Genomic DNA, 20,137 nt, shown 5'->3' with positions numbered 1-20,137 from the left:
CTTAATAGTGCCACAATCTCAGTATGTACAAAGATGGCTTGATGTTACTACCAGGTTCTGTTTTAGAAAGCTAGTTGGAAGAGGGCGGTTTTGCAAGCCCTACAGAACTGATTGAGATCCTGTAGGGCCCGCACCTCCTTCGGCAGCTGGTTCCACCATTGGGGTGCCTGTATCGAGAAGGCCTGCTCTCTAGTTGTTTTTAATTTGGCCTCCTTTGTCCCAGGGATTTCCAGAAGATTTTGTGAACTAGGTCACAGTGCTCTCTGGGGAATATATGGGGAGAGGTGGTCCCTAAGGTAGGCAGGTCCTCAGTCATATAGGGCTTTAAAGGTAATAACCAGCACCTTATAACGAACTCGGTACACAATTGGCAGCCAGTGCAGTTCCCGCAGCCTAGGCCGTACATGTTCCCACCAAAGTAGTCCCATTAACAGTCTGGCTGCTGCATTCTGCACTAGCTGTAGTTTCCAAGTTCGGTACAGGAGCAGCCCCATGTAGAGGGCATTACAGTAGTCTAACCTTGAGGTGACCGTTGCATGGATCACTGTTGCCAGGTCGCAACGCTCCAGGAAGGGAGCCAACTGCCTCGCCCGTCTAAGATGAAAAAAGGCGGCAGTGGCTGCCACCTGTGCCTCCATTGTCAGGGAGGACTCCAGTAGCACTCCCAAGCTCCTGACCCTGCGCACTAGTACCAGAGACGCACCGTCAAAAGCTGGAAGGGAGATCCCTCCCTCTGGAACGCCGCGACCCAGACAAAGGACCTCTGTCTTCACTGGATTCAATTTCAGCCCATTCAACTTGATCCAATCTGCCACAGCTTGCAACGCCTGGTCCAGATTTACAGGGACATCGTCAATCCGGCCATCCATCAATAGATAGAGCTGGGTGTCATCAGCATACTGGTGGCAACCCAGCCCATATCTCCGGGCAATCTGGGCAAGGGGGCGCATGTAGATGTTAAATAACATCGGGGAGAGAACTGGCCCTGAGGCACCCCACAATTAAGTAGGCATTTCTGGGATAGCTCTCCCCCAATCGCCACCCTTTGTCCCCGATCCTCAAGGAAAGAGGAAAACCACTGTAAGGCTAATCCCTGGATCCCTGCATCGGCGAGGCGGCGGGTCAGCAGCCGGTGATCGACCATATCGAACGCAGCTGATAGGTCTAACAACAGCAATACTGCCACACCGCCTCGATCCAGATGTCACCGGAGATCATCCATGAGGGCGACCAATACTGTCTCTGTGCCATGGCCTGGGCGGAAGCCGGACTGGAATGGATCCAGGGTGGAAGCATCATCCAGAAAACTCTGCAACTGCAACGCCACAGCCCTCTCTATAACTTTGCCCAAAAAGGGCAAATTTGAGACCGGCTGGTAATGCGCCAATTCGACCAGATCTGATGTAACCTTTTTCAGAAGGGGGCGGACCACTCCCTCTTTCAGAGGGGTTGGAAAAAGACCCTCCAAAAGAGATCTATTTATGATGTCCCCTATAGGACATCTCAGCTCCTCCCGGCAGGCTTTAATTAGCCAGGAGGGACACGGGTCCAGATCACAAGTTGTTGGACGTGCAGTAGAGAGGATTCTGTCAACTTCCTCCAAAATGAGCGGGTCAAAATGATCCAGGATCAAACCAGAAGACAGGCATGGAGCCTCGGGTTTGCATACTGTATCCAATACGGCAGGGCAGTCGTGGCAGAGCAATTGGACTTTGTCTGCAAAAAATCTCGCAAAAGCCTCACAGCCTAACATTTGACTTGCCTTGTGGCAGTATGGTGAATTCACTGCCCCCTTCCTAGAAATACTTCTGCTCTGCCTTGCACAACTGAGTTGTTAGGGACAGGTTCACATGGCGGGAAGTTCTGCCGGCGAGCTCCCAGCCATACAGACTTAGAGTGAAGGACAGGCAGGCACATTGGTGACGGGTTTTGCACCGTGCGGTTGCTTCAACAGTATCTTTGACTTGTGAGGGGAAGAGAAGTCTCTCCCCTGGGGCTAACTGCTCTTGTTTCTAGGTCTTCACAGGTTCCAGGCTCCCAGAGGCTCTGCATGCAAGGACTGTCACCCATGGCTGGGTAAGTTCCACTGCCCCCCCCCCCGGCCTCCCCCTCTCCTTGCTCTCGACCACTTGGTGTGCGAGCATCTCTGGCACTTGAACCAGGCAGTGGGCTCTGGCAGGGGGCATTTGCTGACCCCGCTCCCCTGTGCTGCTGCCTGCTCCCTTCCCTTGGTCTGCCCTCGCAGAATTCCCAACCCCTGGAAGGGCAGGGTGTGTGTGTGTGGCAGCTGCCCCGATGCGAGGAAGTAGGTCAGAGACTGTCCCTTTAAGACAGCGCCCAGCTGAAACGTAGTCTGCTCTTCCAGCCGCCTGGGTCTTAGGTTCAAAGCATTGATTATGAGATTTCAGTAATGAATGTCAATAAATCAATAAATCAAAAGTACGTTTGCAACGTACAGATGCACATCTGAACAACACCGAAGCAGCCTATTCAAGATTGAGACAGTGCAGACATTGTCTCCAGATTTTGATGCAATAATTCAGAGCAAGAGGTGTCAATTATCAGAGACTGTTAAATAAACAAAATATTGCAAGAGTGCTAATTTTTAAGCATGTTTTAAGGTTTTGTTTTTTTAAAAAAATCTTTAATTGTGATTGTGTCCTTTATATAAAGTTTATATCTCTGCTACCCAGAATTACATTTTATGACTCACATGGCCTGGCCCGACAAGGTCTCATTTATGTCAGATCTGGCCCTCATAACAAATGAGTTTGATACCCCTGCTTTTAGAGAGCAATCCTAAGCAATTCTATTGAAAATCCTATTCAGGTCTGATCCTGGCATTTAACTACCAGAAAAGTTAAGCTCAATGATGGTAGTAGTACTAAAGTCAATGAAGAAGTGATAATATATGAACTAATTCATGAACTAATTCTTCATCTGGGTTTTAAGGCTCAAGGTTGACTCAGCCTTCCATCCTTCCGGGGTCAGTAAAATGAGTACCCAGCTTGCTGTGGGGGAAGTGTAGATGACTGGGGAAGGCAATGGCAAACCACCCTGTAAAAAAAGTCTGCCATGAAAACGTCATGATTTAACATCACCCTAGAGTCAGAAATGACTAGTACTTTACTGGTTTTTTACTGATGCTTAGACAGTCTGTTGAATGCATTAAATCCCTGGTCTTTCCAAGCTTCAGTTGTTCATGAGTTCTGGACATTTGGACAAATGAGATTATATGTACTGATAGAAGAGTGAAGTATCATTAATAGTTTTGTTTTTGGCTGAGATGTTACATGACTCATCAGTGGCATTGCTTCAAAAAGTGCCATCTTGCCTTCTTTTCTTCTCTCAGTCTTTGAGATCAATACAGCAAAACGGCAAGAACCAGCCAAACAATTTCCCTAAGATGCAAGCCACATACTGTGAAATTTTGCCATTCCTCCTCCCTCCACACTCATTTTGCATGAGCAATTTCCATTCTGTTGTGTTCTGTCACAGATGGTGTTCTGGAGATACGAAAGAAAACGAAGACTATTTTTCAATCTGTCACAAAGCTATCTGTAAGGAATGAGCATAGCCTGTTTGTTGGCTTACAGGCACAAAATCCTCTAAGGAGTGCAACATTTTATCCATGGAGTTTTGAACTGGCTGCAGTATAGGCTGAATGACTGGCTCAAGACTGGCTCAAGGTTATCCTATGCTTCACAAACAGATATTTGACCTGGGTCTCCCTAGTACTACTCTAACACTCTAAACAGTATATAACATTTGTCTGCTACCAAGGATAGCAGTCCTTTCAACATGTAGGTATTCTGTACCTTTAGCAGATGCATAGCCATACAATGTGAACATGTGCAGTTTTTCGGAATTTTGCATCACTGTGACATGAAAAGCTCCACCTGCAGAAACTCATTCTTCTGTTCAAGTGCTAACAGTATGAATCTTGATACTGAAAGGCTTGCCATTTGTGTGTTCACTTCCCATTAATCTTTAGACCCTTGTTCTCCCATTGTCACTACTGTTTTCCACACCATATGTTTTGTTTTTGTCCAGTTTCTAGAGAAGAGGTGCCCATTTTGATAGTTGGCATGGTGAACACTGATCAATCAAGAAACACAGCTGTTTGACCCAATATGACAACATCAGAAGAAGCTGGACAGAAGAAACCAATGTGATCCCCGTCTCTTTTTTTCTAATATTCTGACTGTGTAGCAAAAAAGACCAATGAACCTCAAGAGCTGCATCTGCAGTTCTGGTTCTATAAAAATGATACAGACCTACCTGGTTAGAAGGTCAAAGATGAGACTAAAACTGAGCAGATTCTGTACTGGAGCTCTGGGATTCACATAAATTGAAAGTGGGTTGGTCTGAGAGAGTGGCCTCCAATGTCTTTTCCAAGAACAAAGGACAAAGTTTTGAGAAGCAATTGTATCTGGGCTGATCTGTTCAAAAATCCTTTGAAATAAGATGAGGAAGTCAGATAATGGCCATGCCATTCGGGGGAGTATTTTACCCCCATATATCTACCATATTTACTTGAAAGAAAGGGAATGCTGAATGTAAGATGACTCCCCTAAAATGTTACACATTCAAAATTTTATTTTTGACTGGATATTACTGTGACTTGTATGAAAACATATGATGACCCCCTATAATTTTATGGTATACCTAGTTGCATTAGAATAAATAATGTATCATGTAACTTGCTGTGCCATTAGGGACATGGCCAGGCAACTGGTAGAAGACTGGGGGGCAGAGACATGGTAAAACCATAGAGTTTCTGCTGATTCCTAGAGGGGTGAGACATCACTTCTTGGTTTTCCTTGAAAGTGTCATCACACAGTTAGCCCAACAGCCTTTTTTTTCTTTTTACACCCACTGCCACTTGAAGAGGCGGAAGGAAATTAGGGTAAGGTCTAGCAACTCTGTGTGATAGGTCAAAAGGTCTGAGAAAAGAAAACAAAGGAAAAGGAACAAAAATAACAAAACTGTTGGAAAAGGTTGCTGAGATGAGAACTCCCCCACCAATGGTAATTGCAGGGCTATTTCTAAGTGGCCAATAAAGAGGTGAACAAGAAGGCTCTAGCCCAGTCACATATAGACATGTGGGAAATGTAGTGGTTATCAGGAAGCTCTTTTTGAGGGGAGAATGTAGAAAGGTCCTGAAAATTTCTCGGAGTAGACCCAGGACGTGTGATAATAGTTTTGGCAAGGGTAGAGCTTGATAAAAATTTATAACAAAGAAAAGACCCGGGCTAGAATTGGGAAGGCTCAAATGTTTCAAGTCACTAGTTAAACTGAATACAAACATAATGCTTAAACATGACTGATACTACAAATTCATTGTATTAATCCTAGGTAAATATGAAATGTACAGTGAAGCTAAACTCTATCCCTGGAGGGTGTGTATAGGGAGAAACTTATAAAGTAGTGGGTTTGGACACTAAAGTGATTTCAGCAGAGCTCTTTATTAGCAAAAACACCACTGAAAAACACACGCGACAAGCCATAACTATATACACAAAACCTGCCACCAAAACACCCCCCAGAATACAAACCCACCAATAGAAACATCAGGCACTGTGGAAACCCCATTCACAAGAGCATTAATTCATAGAGGTTACCTGATTGGCTGATTCCGCAAGAAAGGCCAATCTGTGCGCAGTTGCAAGGAACTTCTCAAACAAAGGGTCTTTGCTTGAAGCTCTCACAACACTACAAATCCAGCTCCTTCCCTCCGTGGTAACACCAATGGGGGGTGGGAGCAGCTTTGCCACCCTGGAAGAATGGTGTGGCAACACCATCTAAGCAGCATGATTTGTTGTGACTGCCTGTGGAGCGGAGCCATCAAGGTTCTTGTCTAGGTTCTACCCTCCAACAGCTGTGTTGCCATTTGTGCTTGGCCCAGCCTCCTGCCTTGTTTTCAAGTGTAGGCTGCAGCTGGTCACGTTGGGGGCCAGGTAGGAATTTTTTGCTTCCATTCTTTTTGGGTTTTTATAATTTTTATTGATTTTAACTATAAAAAGAAAAAGCATAAGCATAGATACAGAAGCATTAAAGAGGGGGAGGAGTAGATACAGAGTGGGAGACCAAAAACAAAGAAAAATGCAAATATATCAGTTACATTTCTACCTTCAAATGAAATACCCAATTCTTTCTACCTGCAAGTATTAAATTTTCCCCTTATATTTTATCATCTTTATCTTTCATTATATACTTTTTACTAAACTATTACTTAAAATACAAGTCTAAACTATTCTTCAGCACATATAAGTATAAAAAAGTCAGAGGAAGGCTCAACACAGAACTAACGGGCTAAACTTAACCATATTAAAATACAGACTAACTTGTTATTTTAACAATGTCATCTTTAAAATGAGCATAAGAAACAAATATCTTTACCCTTCTAACTTACTTATTTCAAACAGAAAGAAAAAAAATCAGATTTAAAATATCATAAAACGTAGAGAGAGAAAAAAGTAATAAGCAGAAAAAACACATAGTAATTTATCTGTCTCGGTATAAACAATTTCTCCAAACAAACATATTAAGAGCAGATCTACCAGATTACAGAATAATTATGTTGTCTGCCTTCTTAAAAACTGATCCAAGTTAACTATTTATTTATATAAAATTATTTTCAAAACTTTTCAATCCTTTAACTCTTATATCCATATTGCTCTAAAAGGAACAACTTAATATAACCCAAAAATCTCACTTGGCCTTTTAAAATTGCATGTCAGTTCTTGTTGAGAATTCTATATCCAATTACCCACAGAGAGAAAAACAGTTCAAAGAGACTCTTCTTCCTGAAAGTTTTCCGCATCTTGATTTTTTTGCTGAGATGTACCTTCTCTCTTCTTAGTGCAGTCATCCCTCTAAGTAAAAATAGTAAGGATCCCATGCTACTTGTTCCTCTCGAAAAAACTTCAATCAGTCTCGATTTTCGGTCCTTCTTTTTAACTGCGCAATAAGGTTCCATTTTGGTTTTCTTCTGTTTGTTTCCCAGCTAATCACTCTTCATTTCCAATTCCACAGACGTCACCGAGATCTCTTTAACACTCATGTAGATTTGAGATTTTGCTAGCTTTCAACATAAAAGCTCCCATTTGCTTTTTTATCAACTCTGTTAATGAACCAAGATTTTGCTTTAGAGAAATTATGGTAATCGTTATATCTTTTTTATAAAACATTTCACTTGGTAATGCCATTTTTCTCTACCAAATAACTCAGTCTATTAATCCAAGTTGAAAAGTAACTCAGAGACCCAGTTAGTCTGTCTCTCCAAATCTCCTCCAGCCATGTGTTTTGATTGTTGCAATTTCAGTTGCACTCAGGCGGCAAAGACAAATCTCTCTAAAATATATCTCGTTTTTGTTCAGACCATATTATAGCCAGATAATAGTATCATTAACACATATTCAGTTATAATCCAGGTTGATTTGAGAATCTATATTCAGTCTAATTCAAATTGTTGCCAATGCTCAAAGTTGTTCTTTGTCTTTTCGAAGCCTCATTCACGGGAAAGTGTGTGGGGGAGGAATCTGCCTCTTTCTCTTCCTTTGAACTGTCCCATTTGTTGTTATGTAAAATGGCCCATTAGCCAGTGGTATTGAAAACAAACTTACTGCCGAGTAGAATTGCCGTGCTTGAGGTAGGAAAGCAATGCATCAGAAGCTTGCTAAGAAAAAAAAGAGCAAGCAGTCGGGTGTTCACCTCTTACTGCCGTAATGGCAATCATGGTGGCAGAGTTTTTTTTTAAGGTTTTATTTACTCCAAAATATACTTAGTTACAAAAACAAAATAAACTAATAGAGGTTGATTGTGGTATACAACGAAACAAATATTGTCTACCGTCCTGTATTACCTATAACTACTTCAATAAACATTAAATGTTTTTATATATTCTTCCCTCTAAGTCATTATTTTTCAAGCCAAACATGAAATTTTTCCCATTTCTTAATGGCATCGCATTTCGACATTCCTCTTACCATGTTAGACAAAATATCCATTTCAGCGACATTTAATACTTTTTGAATTAATTCATCCTGTCATGGGATACCTTTCTGTCTCCAAACTTTAGCGAAAAGTATTCTAGCTGCTGTCAGAATATAAACTGTGATGTGCTCGTCTTCACGTGGGATTTCGTTTTGGACACACGAAAGTAGCATTATCTCTGACTTAAGTTGTATATTCACCTTTAATATCTCTCTTAATAGTCTGTGCACCATAACCCAATACTCTTTCGTTAATTCACAAGACCACCACAAATGAAAAAACGAGCCTGTCCGTACTCCACATTTCCAACATTTCGGTGACAACGAAGGATTAATTTTACTCAATTGAACCGGCGTAATGTGCCACCTATGGAAGAGTTTAAAAAAAATTTCTCTAAAATTAACCGGTTTAATTATTTTATAGTTATTTTTCCAAAGAAGGGCCCATTGCTCTAAAGTAATGTTTTTCTCCAAATTTTTAGCCCATCTTATCATCACTTCTTTGACCGCTTCATCCTCTAACTTCATTTGTAATACATAATTGTATACCCTCTTAATTACTTTACGTGGTCCCGACATTAATAATTTGTCAAAATCAAAATTGTGCTTGGTGAATCCTGAAATTTTATCTCTATTATATTTTGTGGTTATCTGTACCATTACCCACCAGTCTATCTTCAATCCCGATGTATCTAATTCCTCTTTCCTTTTCAATTTATCCTTATCGTCAAGAAGGTCTATATATCTAATTGGATTAGATGACTTCCACAACTGAGGTTGTACGGAAGCTTCTTCAGGTGAAATCCATCTTGGAGTTTTTTTTCCATATATTTTGCTTTTAATCTTAATCCAACCTTCATAAAGGGATTTCCGAATCAGGTGATTTTTAAAATAACTCTGAGGTTTTTCTGAATACCAGAGATTAGCATGCCAACCGGCCTGTAGGTCAAATCCTTCTAACGCTAAAATGCGCTTATTCTCTAAGACTACCCAATCTTTTAACCATAAGGTCGTGCAGGCTAAGTGATAGACTTCTAAGTCAGGGAGAGCCAAACCTCCATTTTGTTTCGTATCAGTTAGGATTTTCCACCTAACTCTGGGTTTCTTTCCCTGCCAGATAAATGATCTAAACTGTTGGTTAATTTTAACAAAAAAAGGCTTTCTAACTGCAAAGTTGACCATTTGTAGTAAGAATAGAACCTTTGGAAGGATACTCATCTTAATCAGGGCAGCCCTCCCCATAAAGGATAATCCTAAATTACTCCATTTTTTTAACAGTAACTCCGTCTCCTTGAGGAGCGGGGTAAAGTTATTTTCATATATAGTACTACATCTGTTAGTCATAGTTATACCTAAATATTTTATTTTTTTTCTAGTTTGAAGTCCGTCTTTTTCTCAATCTCCTGAGATTCTAGAAGTGTCATGTTTTTTGTTAGAATTTTCGATTTCTGTTTGTTCACCTTTAAACCAGCTACCTCGCCGTATTCCCCTAGCTCCTTTAGGACCTCTTCCACTAATTCTAAAGGATCTTGAAGAATTAAAACCATGTCATCCGCATATGTCAGAACTTTATACTCTTCTCCTTTTGTTTTAACTCCTCTAATTTTTACATTCCTCCGAATCGCGTTATTTAAAACTTCCAACGATAAGATAAATAGCAAAGGGGATAACGGGCAGCCCTGTCTCGTACCTTTCTCCAATATTATCTCTTCCGTTAAATCACCGTTGACAACTATCTTGGCTGTCTGTTTATCATAGATTGCTTGAATGCTCTTAATAAAATCCCTCCCAAAATCCATTTTCTTAAGGGTTTCAAACAAAAAGTTCCAATCTAAATTGTCAAATGCTTTTTCCGCATCAATAAAAAGAAAAGCCGCTTGCTTGTCCCGACACAGTTCGAAGTATTCCATAGCATTTGCAAGAATACGAATATTTGTTCTCATATATCTGGTTGGTAAGAAACCTGTTTGATCCGGGTGAATTAAACTATTTAAGATCTTTTTTAACCTATTGGCCAGGATTGAGGAGTATAATTTGTAATCCACATTCAGTAAGGATATTGGACGATAGCATCTGATATCATGCATTTGCCCACCCATTTTAGGAATGAAAGTAACGTTACTATGTCACCATGATTCAGGCAGCTTTGCAGAGTGCCAGACCTCTTCAATTAACCTTTTAAAATGATTTATGAGAATATCTTTAAAGGTGATGTAATATTCTGCAGGAATACCATCAGGACCTGCCGTGATGTAATATTCTGCAGGAATACCATCAGGACCTGCCGCTTTGTTTTTCTTTAGATTAGACCAAACTTCTTCTATTTCAAACATAGCAATCGGATCATTTAATATTTTAATCTTATCTTCCGAAAAATTTATCAAAAAATTGTTAGCTAAATATTCCTCTTGCTTTTCCTTGACTATGTCCACCTTTTTATATAAATCTGTATAAAAGTCTTTTATTATTGTCTTTAAATCTTCCATTCGCGATTTATGTCTTCCCTCTTTGTCTTTTAATACCTTTATTGTCTTTTTTTCCTTTTCTTTCCTGATTTTGTAAGCTAACCACTTTCCTGGTTTGTTTGCGTTCTCAAAATACTGTTGTTTGGAATACGCAATTTTCCTATCCATTTCCTCTAGCACTACTAAATGAAGGTTATGTTGTAATTTCCTGATTTCATCTTTGATATCCTTTTGTAAGGGATTAGCCTTTAACTGAGATTCTTTTTGTTTAATTAGAGCCGTCAATTCTGCCAGGGCTTTGGAGTCTTCCCGACTTTTGTTCGCTGTAAAGTTAATAACCAGCCCTCTAAAATAGGCCTTACTTGTTTCCCAGACAGTCGTGTATGACATCTCATCCCGTGTATTCACTTGAAAAAAAAAGGTCAACTCTTCTTTTATATATTCTACAAACTTCTTATTTTTGATCAAATCAGGATACATTCTCCAACCCGATTTCCTCCTACTACTCCCCATCTCATAGAGTATGGGACAATGGTCCGCTATAGTCGAAGGGAGGATTTCTACCTCCTGCACTAATTTCACCATACCTACTGATATCCACATCATGTCAATCCTTGACCATGAGTTGTGCCTATTTGAAAAAAAAGTATAGTCTCGTCTATTCGGATTTACGGTACGCCAAATATCTACCAAAACAAGATCATCTACCATTTTGAGGAAAATCTCAGGTAAAATATTACTTCCCGACACTTTATTCTTCTTTTTATTGCTAATCGCAGAGCTTCTATCCAATTCTGGGTCACTCACTGCATTGAAGTCACCCGTAATGCAGAAATTTTCGTAGTTACAGTTACTCACCTTATAACATAGATCTTTATAGAATGCACCCTGCAAATCATTAGGGGCATAGACATTAACCAAAAGAAATTTTTGTTGCTCTTTCACAATTTCTATGCCCTGAAAACGTGCATCTTTAGCTTCAAAAATTAGCTCAGCTTGGATGTCACCTCTAATATACGTTACTAATCCTCTTTTTTTTCCCCCTCCTCTGAAGTAATTATAGCTTTCCCTAGTCCTTTATTGGCTAACAAACGCTCATCCTTCTTTTTTATATGAGTTTCTTGTAAGCAGATAACATCTGCTTTGAATTTTTTGAGTTGAAGGAAAGCTCGTTTCCTTTTCTGGGGAGAGTTTAATTCGTTAATATTTAATGAGATAATCTTCAGTTTATTTATCATGATTTGTTTTAAACTTTCTATCACTCTATCAACTGAGTCTTTTTCTTCTTCTGTAGTCTGGTTTCTCTATGTAAGCTTTCTTCTTCTTGGGCTACTTCTCCCTCCTCCCGTTCATTTGAGTATGGAGGGACTGTTAATTGAGCAGACTCATTCTGTACTGCCGTGTCCTCCATGTCTTTAGGATTTTTTGGCCTCACCTTTCTCTGCCAATTTCTTGTGTGATTCCTAATAAAGTCATCTAGTTTAAGGACGGAGTCTATCCTATATCTGGTATTGGCATATGTAAATAGCATTCCTTCAGGGATTAACCACCTGTACATAATACCTTTCTCTTGTAATTTCTCTGCTAGCTTTGAGTATTCTCTTCTCCTACTCCTTATTGACCAGGGCACTTCTTTCATGATTTTAATTTTGATTCCTTTTATCATTAACTGTGTTTCTCTAACTTCCCTCCATACCCTTTCTTTAACAACCCTTCGAGCGAACTTCACATGCACCTCCCGAGGGAGGTCGTTCTTTCTGGCATATAAGGTATTGACCCTGTAAATGCTGTCAATTTCCTTCTCTATTTCCTCATTCTCCATTCCTATAATATCTGTTAATGCATCCGCCATTAGTTTTAGTAAACATTCATTCTTCTCCTCAGGTATATTGAGGAATCTGAGAACATATTCAGCCTGTCCCATTTCCATTTGTGCCAATTTGTTGTTAAGTTTGACCTGGTTTTGCTCTAAATCCCCCACTTTACTTTCTGTCAATTTTAATTTATGTTCTATTGATTTGGTTATTTTTACGACTTCAGATAGATCCTTTTTGGTATCATTAAATTTATTATCTAGACCTTCGAGTTTGTCAGCTAATCCTTCTATCTGTTTAGATAGAGTAACCTGCATTTGGTTAAGTGCCTCTACAAAATTCAACTGTATTTCTTTAATAGAATCCTGTGGAATTGAAGCGCCAACAGCTCTTGGTTGTCCCGGAGAAAATTTGGATTTTCCTTGTTGCGACATCATAACATCCCTTAACTAAAACACAATTAGTCTTGTGCGTTAATTACAAAAGAGAAAGAAAAAATAATAATATACCAAAAATGAGGGCAGTTCTGACGGGACCCTTTGTGAGATCCTAAATTAAATTCACTCTTATTAACTATTAAACTTCTAATCTTTATAAACTTACAAACCTGAGCTGTAAAAATCATATAAATTATTTTCACTTTAATTCTAAATGAGTTTGTAGATTTAAATTCTTAAATTAAGCTTTTTTCCCCCCTTCTTTGTTCTTTCCACACCTGTTTCTAAACACCCCACCCCTATTCTAGCACACTAGCACACCAAAGAATAAACACAAACCAACCAGAACTTTATAAATTGTTAACCATACCAGAATAGTAAGAGAGGCTAGCCCACTCAACTAACAGCTGTTAAATCTCTCAGATCACCTGGATCTCTTTCACCTGCAATATCAAACTGAAACTGCAGCAAACTAAAGTAAGCAAACTCTGTGCTATTGACCAAAACTTGGGTATTAGGTCTCTTAAATCAATTATTACAAGAAGATGAATCTTCCCTCTTTCAGCCCTTTCAGTATTTTACACAGTCCGTTGTCTGTCGTCCTTACGCCCTTGCGTCCTTGTTTCTGCGTTACAGCCAGCCGGGCTGCCTAATTAAGTCTTAAAGTGCCTACGCTGGAGGGAACTGTAATGTTGCTCTTTCCAGTCTGCGCCTTCAAAACATAATTGATCTTCTGAGCCACCGTCCTGTCCCGGTCCGTCTCAGCTCTCCAGCTCCGCCCAAAATCAACTCGCAGCCCACAGTCAAAGGAAACAAAAATCTTCACGTCTTGAAATAAATACAAAAGGCATCCACCAGCAACACATCCAGCGAGTTATAGATAAGAGCATTCGCCCGTTCACCCGATCGTCCGACTTCACCTCAAGCCGATGCCGACACTTCCGCCTCCACCCCCATGAACGGAGGGGGGGGGGGAAAGAGGACTATTATCTCCAGTAATAATAATGTAAATAGAATAATAAATCAGACCACCGACCAAAGTATCCAAAAAGAGAGCAGAAATAAAGAAAGTTCGTGCCTTTCACCGCCTTCCACGCACCACCTCGGTGGACCGGTGGCTGGAGCTATGTCGTCCTGGGATGCCTTCTGCCTTCGGGAAACAGGGTGGGAGGGAAGCTTGCGTGGGGGAGGCCAGCTGGCTCACCCCTTCCCCTCGCCCCTTCTAAGTACTACAGCTCTTCCACAGAGCAAGTACGGACCTGGCGGCCCCCCGAAAAGGCTGAAAATCGGCAAGTTTCGGACCGATGGTCTGAAAACACTGCCACTCCGCCGCAAACCGGAACATGGTGGCAGAGTTTTAGGGCATACAAGAAGGACAGGAACAGCCGCCACTATGCCCCTGGCTCCTTGCAAAGCCCCATGCCAAAAGGAAACCCCTTCAGGGTCTCCCTGGAGATGCCACATCTCCAACCGCCTGATTCAGGGGGGCTGCTAGAGACAAGCTCTGCGGACCCCCACTGAGCTCAAGGCGACATAACCCGGAAAAACCCAGGCAGATCTTTTGCTTCCATTCTTGATTGGCAATTAGGATGGAGGTGTTTTTGTTTACCTTGCATTCGAACAGTGGATTTGGGATAATTGGCTTGGGTGGTTGCTGTTAAATAGGTTGGTCACTTGGCAGTGTAGGGCAGGTGTAAAATTGGAATCGGTGAGCATCTTTGTCATTGTAATTTTGGAATCAGGGGTTCATCATAAACAGTCTTCAGATTTTCATGGCCCAGGGCTGGGATTGAGGATGTTGCTGGGAGCTACTTGGCTACTTCCTTGCTTGCCCAAGGAAGGCAAGGAGATTGGTAGAGAAGTGACACCTGCCTGGCCTTTTTTCTGCACCTGCAAATCCTTCCCCCATTGCTGCTTAAAGTTAAATAAAGTGGCCCTTGTTTGATTCCAAGATGGTGTCTGTCTCTTCATTTCAACTGGGGGGAGCAAACTAGCAAATACCTGCTTCTCACTTTAAAAGCAGAAAGATTAAAGAGGCAAGAAAATTACTCTAACCACAGTTTGTTCAGTGTGCATACAATAGTTAATCATACTTAATGCAGACCATGGTTTCATATCTGTAAGGTTACCTCGTAGGACCGGGAGCCTGTCACCCTCAAAACCCTTCCCGCTAACCACTCGGGGCCGCTTGAAAAGTTTTTCGCATACACTGGATCGCCCGGGAAGAACCCTCTCACTGCCTCCCTGACCTCGGGGGTCCCGCGGACCTCTGGCGCCCTGTCCGGGTGTAGCCTATCTAAACGAGTGGTCAGTTTCCTCCCCATGAGCAGTTCTGCGGGGCTGAAACCGGTTATGGGGTTTGGGGTGATCCTGTTGTGGAACAGGAAGGCTGAGAGGCGGTAGTCCCATTCCCCTTGTACTATACGGCCCAGGGCTTCCTTGGTGGTCCGCACCATCCTCTCCGCCTGGCCGTTGGTGGCTGGATGGAATGGGGCGGACCTTATGTGCCTTATAAGGTATCTGTCGGTGAACTCCCGGAATTCCCGGGAGGTGAATGCCGTGCCATTGTCCGTTACTAGTGTGTCGGGGATCCCGTGTGTGCAGAGGACCCTTCTGAGCGCCCGGACTGCTGCTGCGGTGGAGGTCGGGGCCACCGGGATTACCTCCAACCATTTCGTGTATGCGTCCACCAGTATAAAGAAGATCTGGCCCTGATGCGGCCCCGCGAAATCCACATGGAGGCGGGACCATGGCCGCCCGTTCGATTCCCACCTGTGGGTCGGGGCGGACGGCGGGTTGGGTCTGGACTCCTGGCATGGTTGGCACCTTCTTACCCACCCTTCTATTTCATCATCCATGCCTGGCCACCACACGTAGCTCCGTGCCAGGGCTTTCATTCTCACGATGCCCGGGTGGGTCTCGTGGAGATCCTCTAATACCTGCCTGCGCAAGGGGGGGGGGGGACCACCACCCTGCTACCCCAGAGTATGCACCCCTTGTGTGTCGATAGCTCGTCCTTCCTGGCCGCGAACGGCCGGAAGGCTTCTTCCGCTTTGCCCGAGGGCCACCCCCTTCCCACCCAGTCCCTGACCCGTGCGAGGACGCGGTCTCTCCCGGTCGCCCGAGCCACCTCGCTCGCGTGCAGGGGGCGCTCGGGGAGCGACTCTATGAGCATCACTCCGTGTGCCGGGGCGGGATCTGGGTCCGTCGCGGGTAGCGGGAGGCGGCTGAGGGCGTCAGCGTGACCCATTGCTTTACCGGGGCGGTGTATCAGCGTATACGTGTAAGAATTCAGGAACAGGTTCCACCTTAAAACCCTTTGAGACAGAATTTGGGGGGTCTGACGATCGGGGGCTAGGAGGCCGAGGAGCGGCTTGTGGTCAGTAGCGATGGTGAAGCGCCTACCGTAGAGGTAGTCATTGAACTTATGCACCCCCGCCACGATCGCCAGGGCCTCCTTATCGATCTGGGCGTAGTTCCTCTCTGCCGGGGACAGAGTCCTGGAGTAGTAAGCGATTGGCACCTCACCCCCGCCCGGGAGTTGGTGCCCTAATACCGCTCCCACTCCGTAGGGAGAGGCGTCGCAAGCCAGGATCAGGGGTAAGTTTTCATCGTAGTGATGAAGTACCGCGTTAGAGACCAGGAGGTCTTTCACCGCCTGGAACGCCGCTGCTTGGTGTTTACCCCAGACCCACGGGGCTTGTTTATCTAACAAACGGTGTAACGGCTCCGCCACGGCGGCCTTGTGGGGCAAGAATGCGTGGTAAAAGTTCAATAAACCTAAAAAACTCTGTAGTTCTGCTTTGCATTTGGGGGCAGGGGCTTGAACTATGGCCCTGGTCTTGTCTGCCGTTGGGTGAATTCCAGCCGCGTCCACGGCGAACCCCAGGAACTCCACCCGCGGAACTTCCAACAAACATTTCTCCTTTTTGACTTTCAGCCCCGCCGCTTGGAACCGTCTGAGGACCTCTCGCAGGCGGCAGCCGAACTCTCCATCGGTGGGGGCGGCGATTAAAACGTTGTCAAAGAAGGGTTGAACTCCGGGGATCCCTTTGAGAAGAGAGTCCATTATGCTCTGGAATATCCCCGGAGCTACGCTAACCCCGAACTGCAGCCGTTTAACCCTGAACGCACCCCTGTGGGTCACTATCGTCTGTGCCTCCGCTGTCTTAGCGTCGACCGGCAGTTGCTGGTATGCTTGTGCTAAGTCCAGCTTCCCAAAAACCCTCGCCCCGGCTAGTGCTGCCAGGACATGGCTGACTACCGGGACTGGATAGGGGTTGTCTTGCAGTGCCTTATTTATCGTGCACTTGTAGTCAGCGCAGATCCTTACTTCCCCGTTGGGCTTGACCGGCGTTACTATGGGGGTCTCCCATTCTGCATACGTTACCGGTTCTAGGACGCCCTGGGCTGTGAGGCGGTCCAGCTCTGCCTCTATTTTTTGTTTGAGGGCGAACGGAACGCGCCTCGCTTTGAGCCTTATGGGCCTGACCATAGGGTCGATCGGTAGGGTGATGGGCGGGCCCTTGTAGCTCCCCAAGGACCCGTCGAAAACCTCTGGGAACTCCCGGCAGACCCCGTCGAAATGGCTGGTCTGCACGTGGTCCACCCCCACCAGCTGGATCCCCAGTGGTTTGAACCAAGCCAACCCGAGGAGTGTGGTCAGTTGGCGCTTGACCACTAGGATGTCTAGGGGCCCCTTAAAACCCCCTCTTTCTACATGCACCCGGGCCCACCCCACGATGTGTACTGGGTTCTTCTGAAAATCCCTCAGTACGAAGTCCGCTGGCCTCGTTTGGAGGCGGCGGCTGGGACATAGTCTCTTGAGGGTTTCCTCCGAAATGATAGAGATGGAGGACCCCGAGTCTACTTCCATGATGCAGGGGGCGCCCTCGATTAGGACTGACATTTTGACCTTGTCTGGGGCCGAGAGGGGCAAGCTTAATACCTGCAGACTGGTGGATGCCGTCGTGTGTGTGTCCATGGAGTCGTGATGCGCTGACGGTTGGCGGCGGCTGTTCTTGGCCCGGCAAGCCCGGGCGATGTGGCCTGTCTTTCCGCAGCTGCGGCAGTCCAGGTTTCGGTACGGGCAGTCCCTCCGCTCGTGGGGGTCGCCGCAGCTGGCGCACCGGGAACCGGTGGTGGCGGTGGCCCTCTCCGTCGCTCGTTGTCTCGCGGGGGCCCGTGTGTCCGCTCTTTGAGGCCGCCGGAGCTGGAACGCTTCTTCCTCTGCTCGGTCCTCCGGCTCCGTTTCTCCCTGGTGGACTGTCTCCCCACGTGGCTGGCCGTACGCCTTGGTGGCCCTTTCGAACGCCGTCGCCTCGTTGAAGGCTTGTTGTAGGGTGAGCTCCTCTTTTGCGAAGAGCTTCTGCTGCAGTCGCTCGTCCCAGAGGCCCCAGACAAATCGGTCCCTCAGGGCTTCGTCCCTCTTGTCGAAACTGCAGTTTCCGGCGATCTGCCGAAGGGCCGCCAGGTAGACCGCCGCTGTCTCCCCCGCCTTCTGGTCCCTCTTGTGAAAGAGGAACCGGCGGGCGACGATGGACGGTTGGGGCGAAAAGTGGCCCGTGAGGAGCCTCACGACCTCTCCGTAGGTCCTCTCGGTCAGCTTCGCCGGAGCGGAGAGACCGCGTGCGATCTCGAAAGTTTCTTCTCCACAGACGCTCAGCAGGACGTCTCTCTTTCGGTCGTCGTCGTCGATCAGGTTCGCCCGCAGGTAGCACGCGACTCGTTCCGTATAGGTCTCCCATCTCTCGGGGTGCTCCGGGTTGAATTCCGCAAGATGGCCCGTCGTTACACTCGGGTTCGCCATGGTGGCGGCGGGCTGTGCGGTCCTGCGGTCCCCACCTTCCTCGTCTCCGGCCAGGTCTGGTTCCCCTCGGGCGGCCGGACCTAGCTAGATCCCATCCTCGTCGCCAGTGTAATGTACTGGGAGACGAGTCGTGGTGGAAGCTTATTCTTTATTCGCTGGTACATTACAGAACTGGACAGACGCGGCCGGGTCCGCTAATTTATACATGCATCCCGGAACATCCCCTTCCCTGGCCAGCCCAATCCTGGCCAGTTAAACTTCCCGCCCTTGGTCTGGATTGGCGGGGCTTTTCCCGCGCAGCGCACGGCGACCTGAGTGCGCCCTCAGGTCGCGCGGCGCTTGCGCTGAGTCCGATACTCTACAATATCCTACTTTAAAGCCATAGCTACTTTAACCATAGTATTCAGACATAGCATTTAGTTATCGTTAAGCAAAACCAACCACAGTTAAATATTTGCCTGCATTGGCCTTCAATCTAATTTTCAGAAAATCCCTTTCTAACCCCATGTACGGGTTTATCCCATGGTACTGCAATGAAGTTTAAAGGTCCTTACCATGTTGGCAGTGCAAAGGAATCAGGTCCTTACCATAAAAACACTAACTTCATATTAGCTGAGTTAATTTTGTGGTGCCCTGTGTGATGGGTTCCAGTCAAGAACTTCAGGGGGATCTCATTTTCCCATTCAAAGTTTTCCATCTTACTTTTCCTCCTCCTGGCAGTGCCTGCAGCCTATCTCCTTTCCCTATCACCTAATTCTCCCTACCACCTACCCACCCTTATCCATTTCTCCTTCTAGCACTCTCTGCCCTTTTCCTTTGTGTGGTTAAAGTGTTGATGAGGCTTGGGGATAAACAAAGTAAATATATATATAAATCTTCACCTTTCTCCTTTACTCTTTCCTGCTGCTCCGGCCTTAAATTTTTACCTTCACTCCTTATCTTTTACATTTTCTAGTCTTTCTCTATGCCCGTTACATTGATACTAACTAAGGTTTGGAATCCTCAGCAATGTTCACTGTAGGATGCCTAGCGATTGAAAGATAGCCACCAAGATCTCACAATGCAGTCTTCTGAAATGTCAGTAGCAGTCCTTTCTTTCCTTTTCTTTCTCAGTGGCATTTCTTTCTTAACGAAATAGTCACTGTGTTTTTTATTTCAGGACTTTTTAAAAACTCCAGTATATTTTTTTACACTTCACATTGACCCATTTTGTGAATTTTTCAACTCCACACTCTTTAGATCTACACTCTGAGGTCTTTATTTAGTATTAGATATTATAAGTGAGAGACCAGCAGGGATTTGTGAAGGGCATCACAGTTTTCTCTGTATCACCCTCCTCACACTATTTCTTCTTGGGTTGGGATGGGGTATGAATTGGCAGAGAATGACCAAGACAGAGATCTTGGGGTCATGGTAGATAACTCACTGAAAATGTCAAGACAGTGTGCGATTGCAATAAAAAAGGCCAACGCCATGCTGGGAATTATTAGGAAGGGAATTGAAAACAAATCAGCCAGTATCATAATGCCCCTGTATAAATCAATGGTGCGTTCTCATTTGGAATACTGTGTAAAGGATATTATAGCATTGGGAAAAGTCCAGAAAAGGACAACTA

Source organism: Heteronotia binoei, chromosome 8 (assembly GCF_032191835.1).
Source record: "Heteronotia binoei isolate CCM8104 ecotype False Entrance Well chromosome 8, APGP_CSIRO_Hbin_v1, whole genome shotgun sequence".
Taxonomy (NCBI): domain Eukaryota; kingdom Metazoa; phylum Chordata; class Lepidosauria; order Squamata; family Gekkonidae; genus Heteronotia; species Heteronotia binoei.
This window is presented reverse-complemented; position numbering follows the sequence as displayed.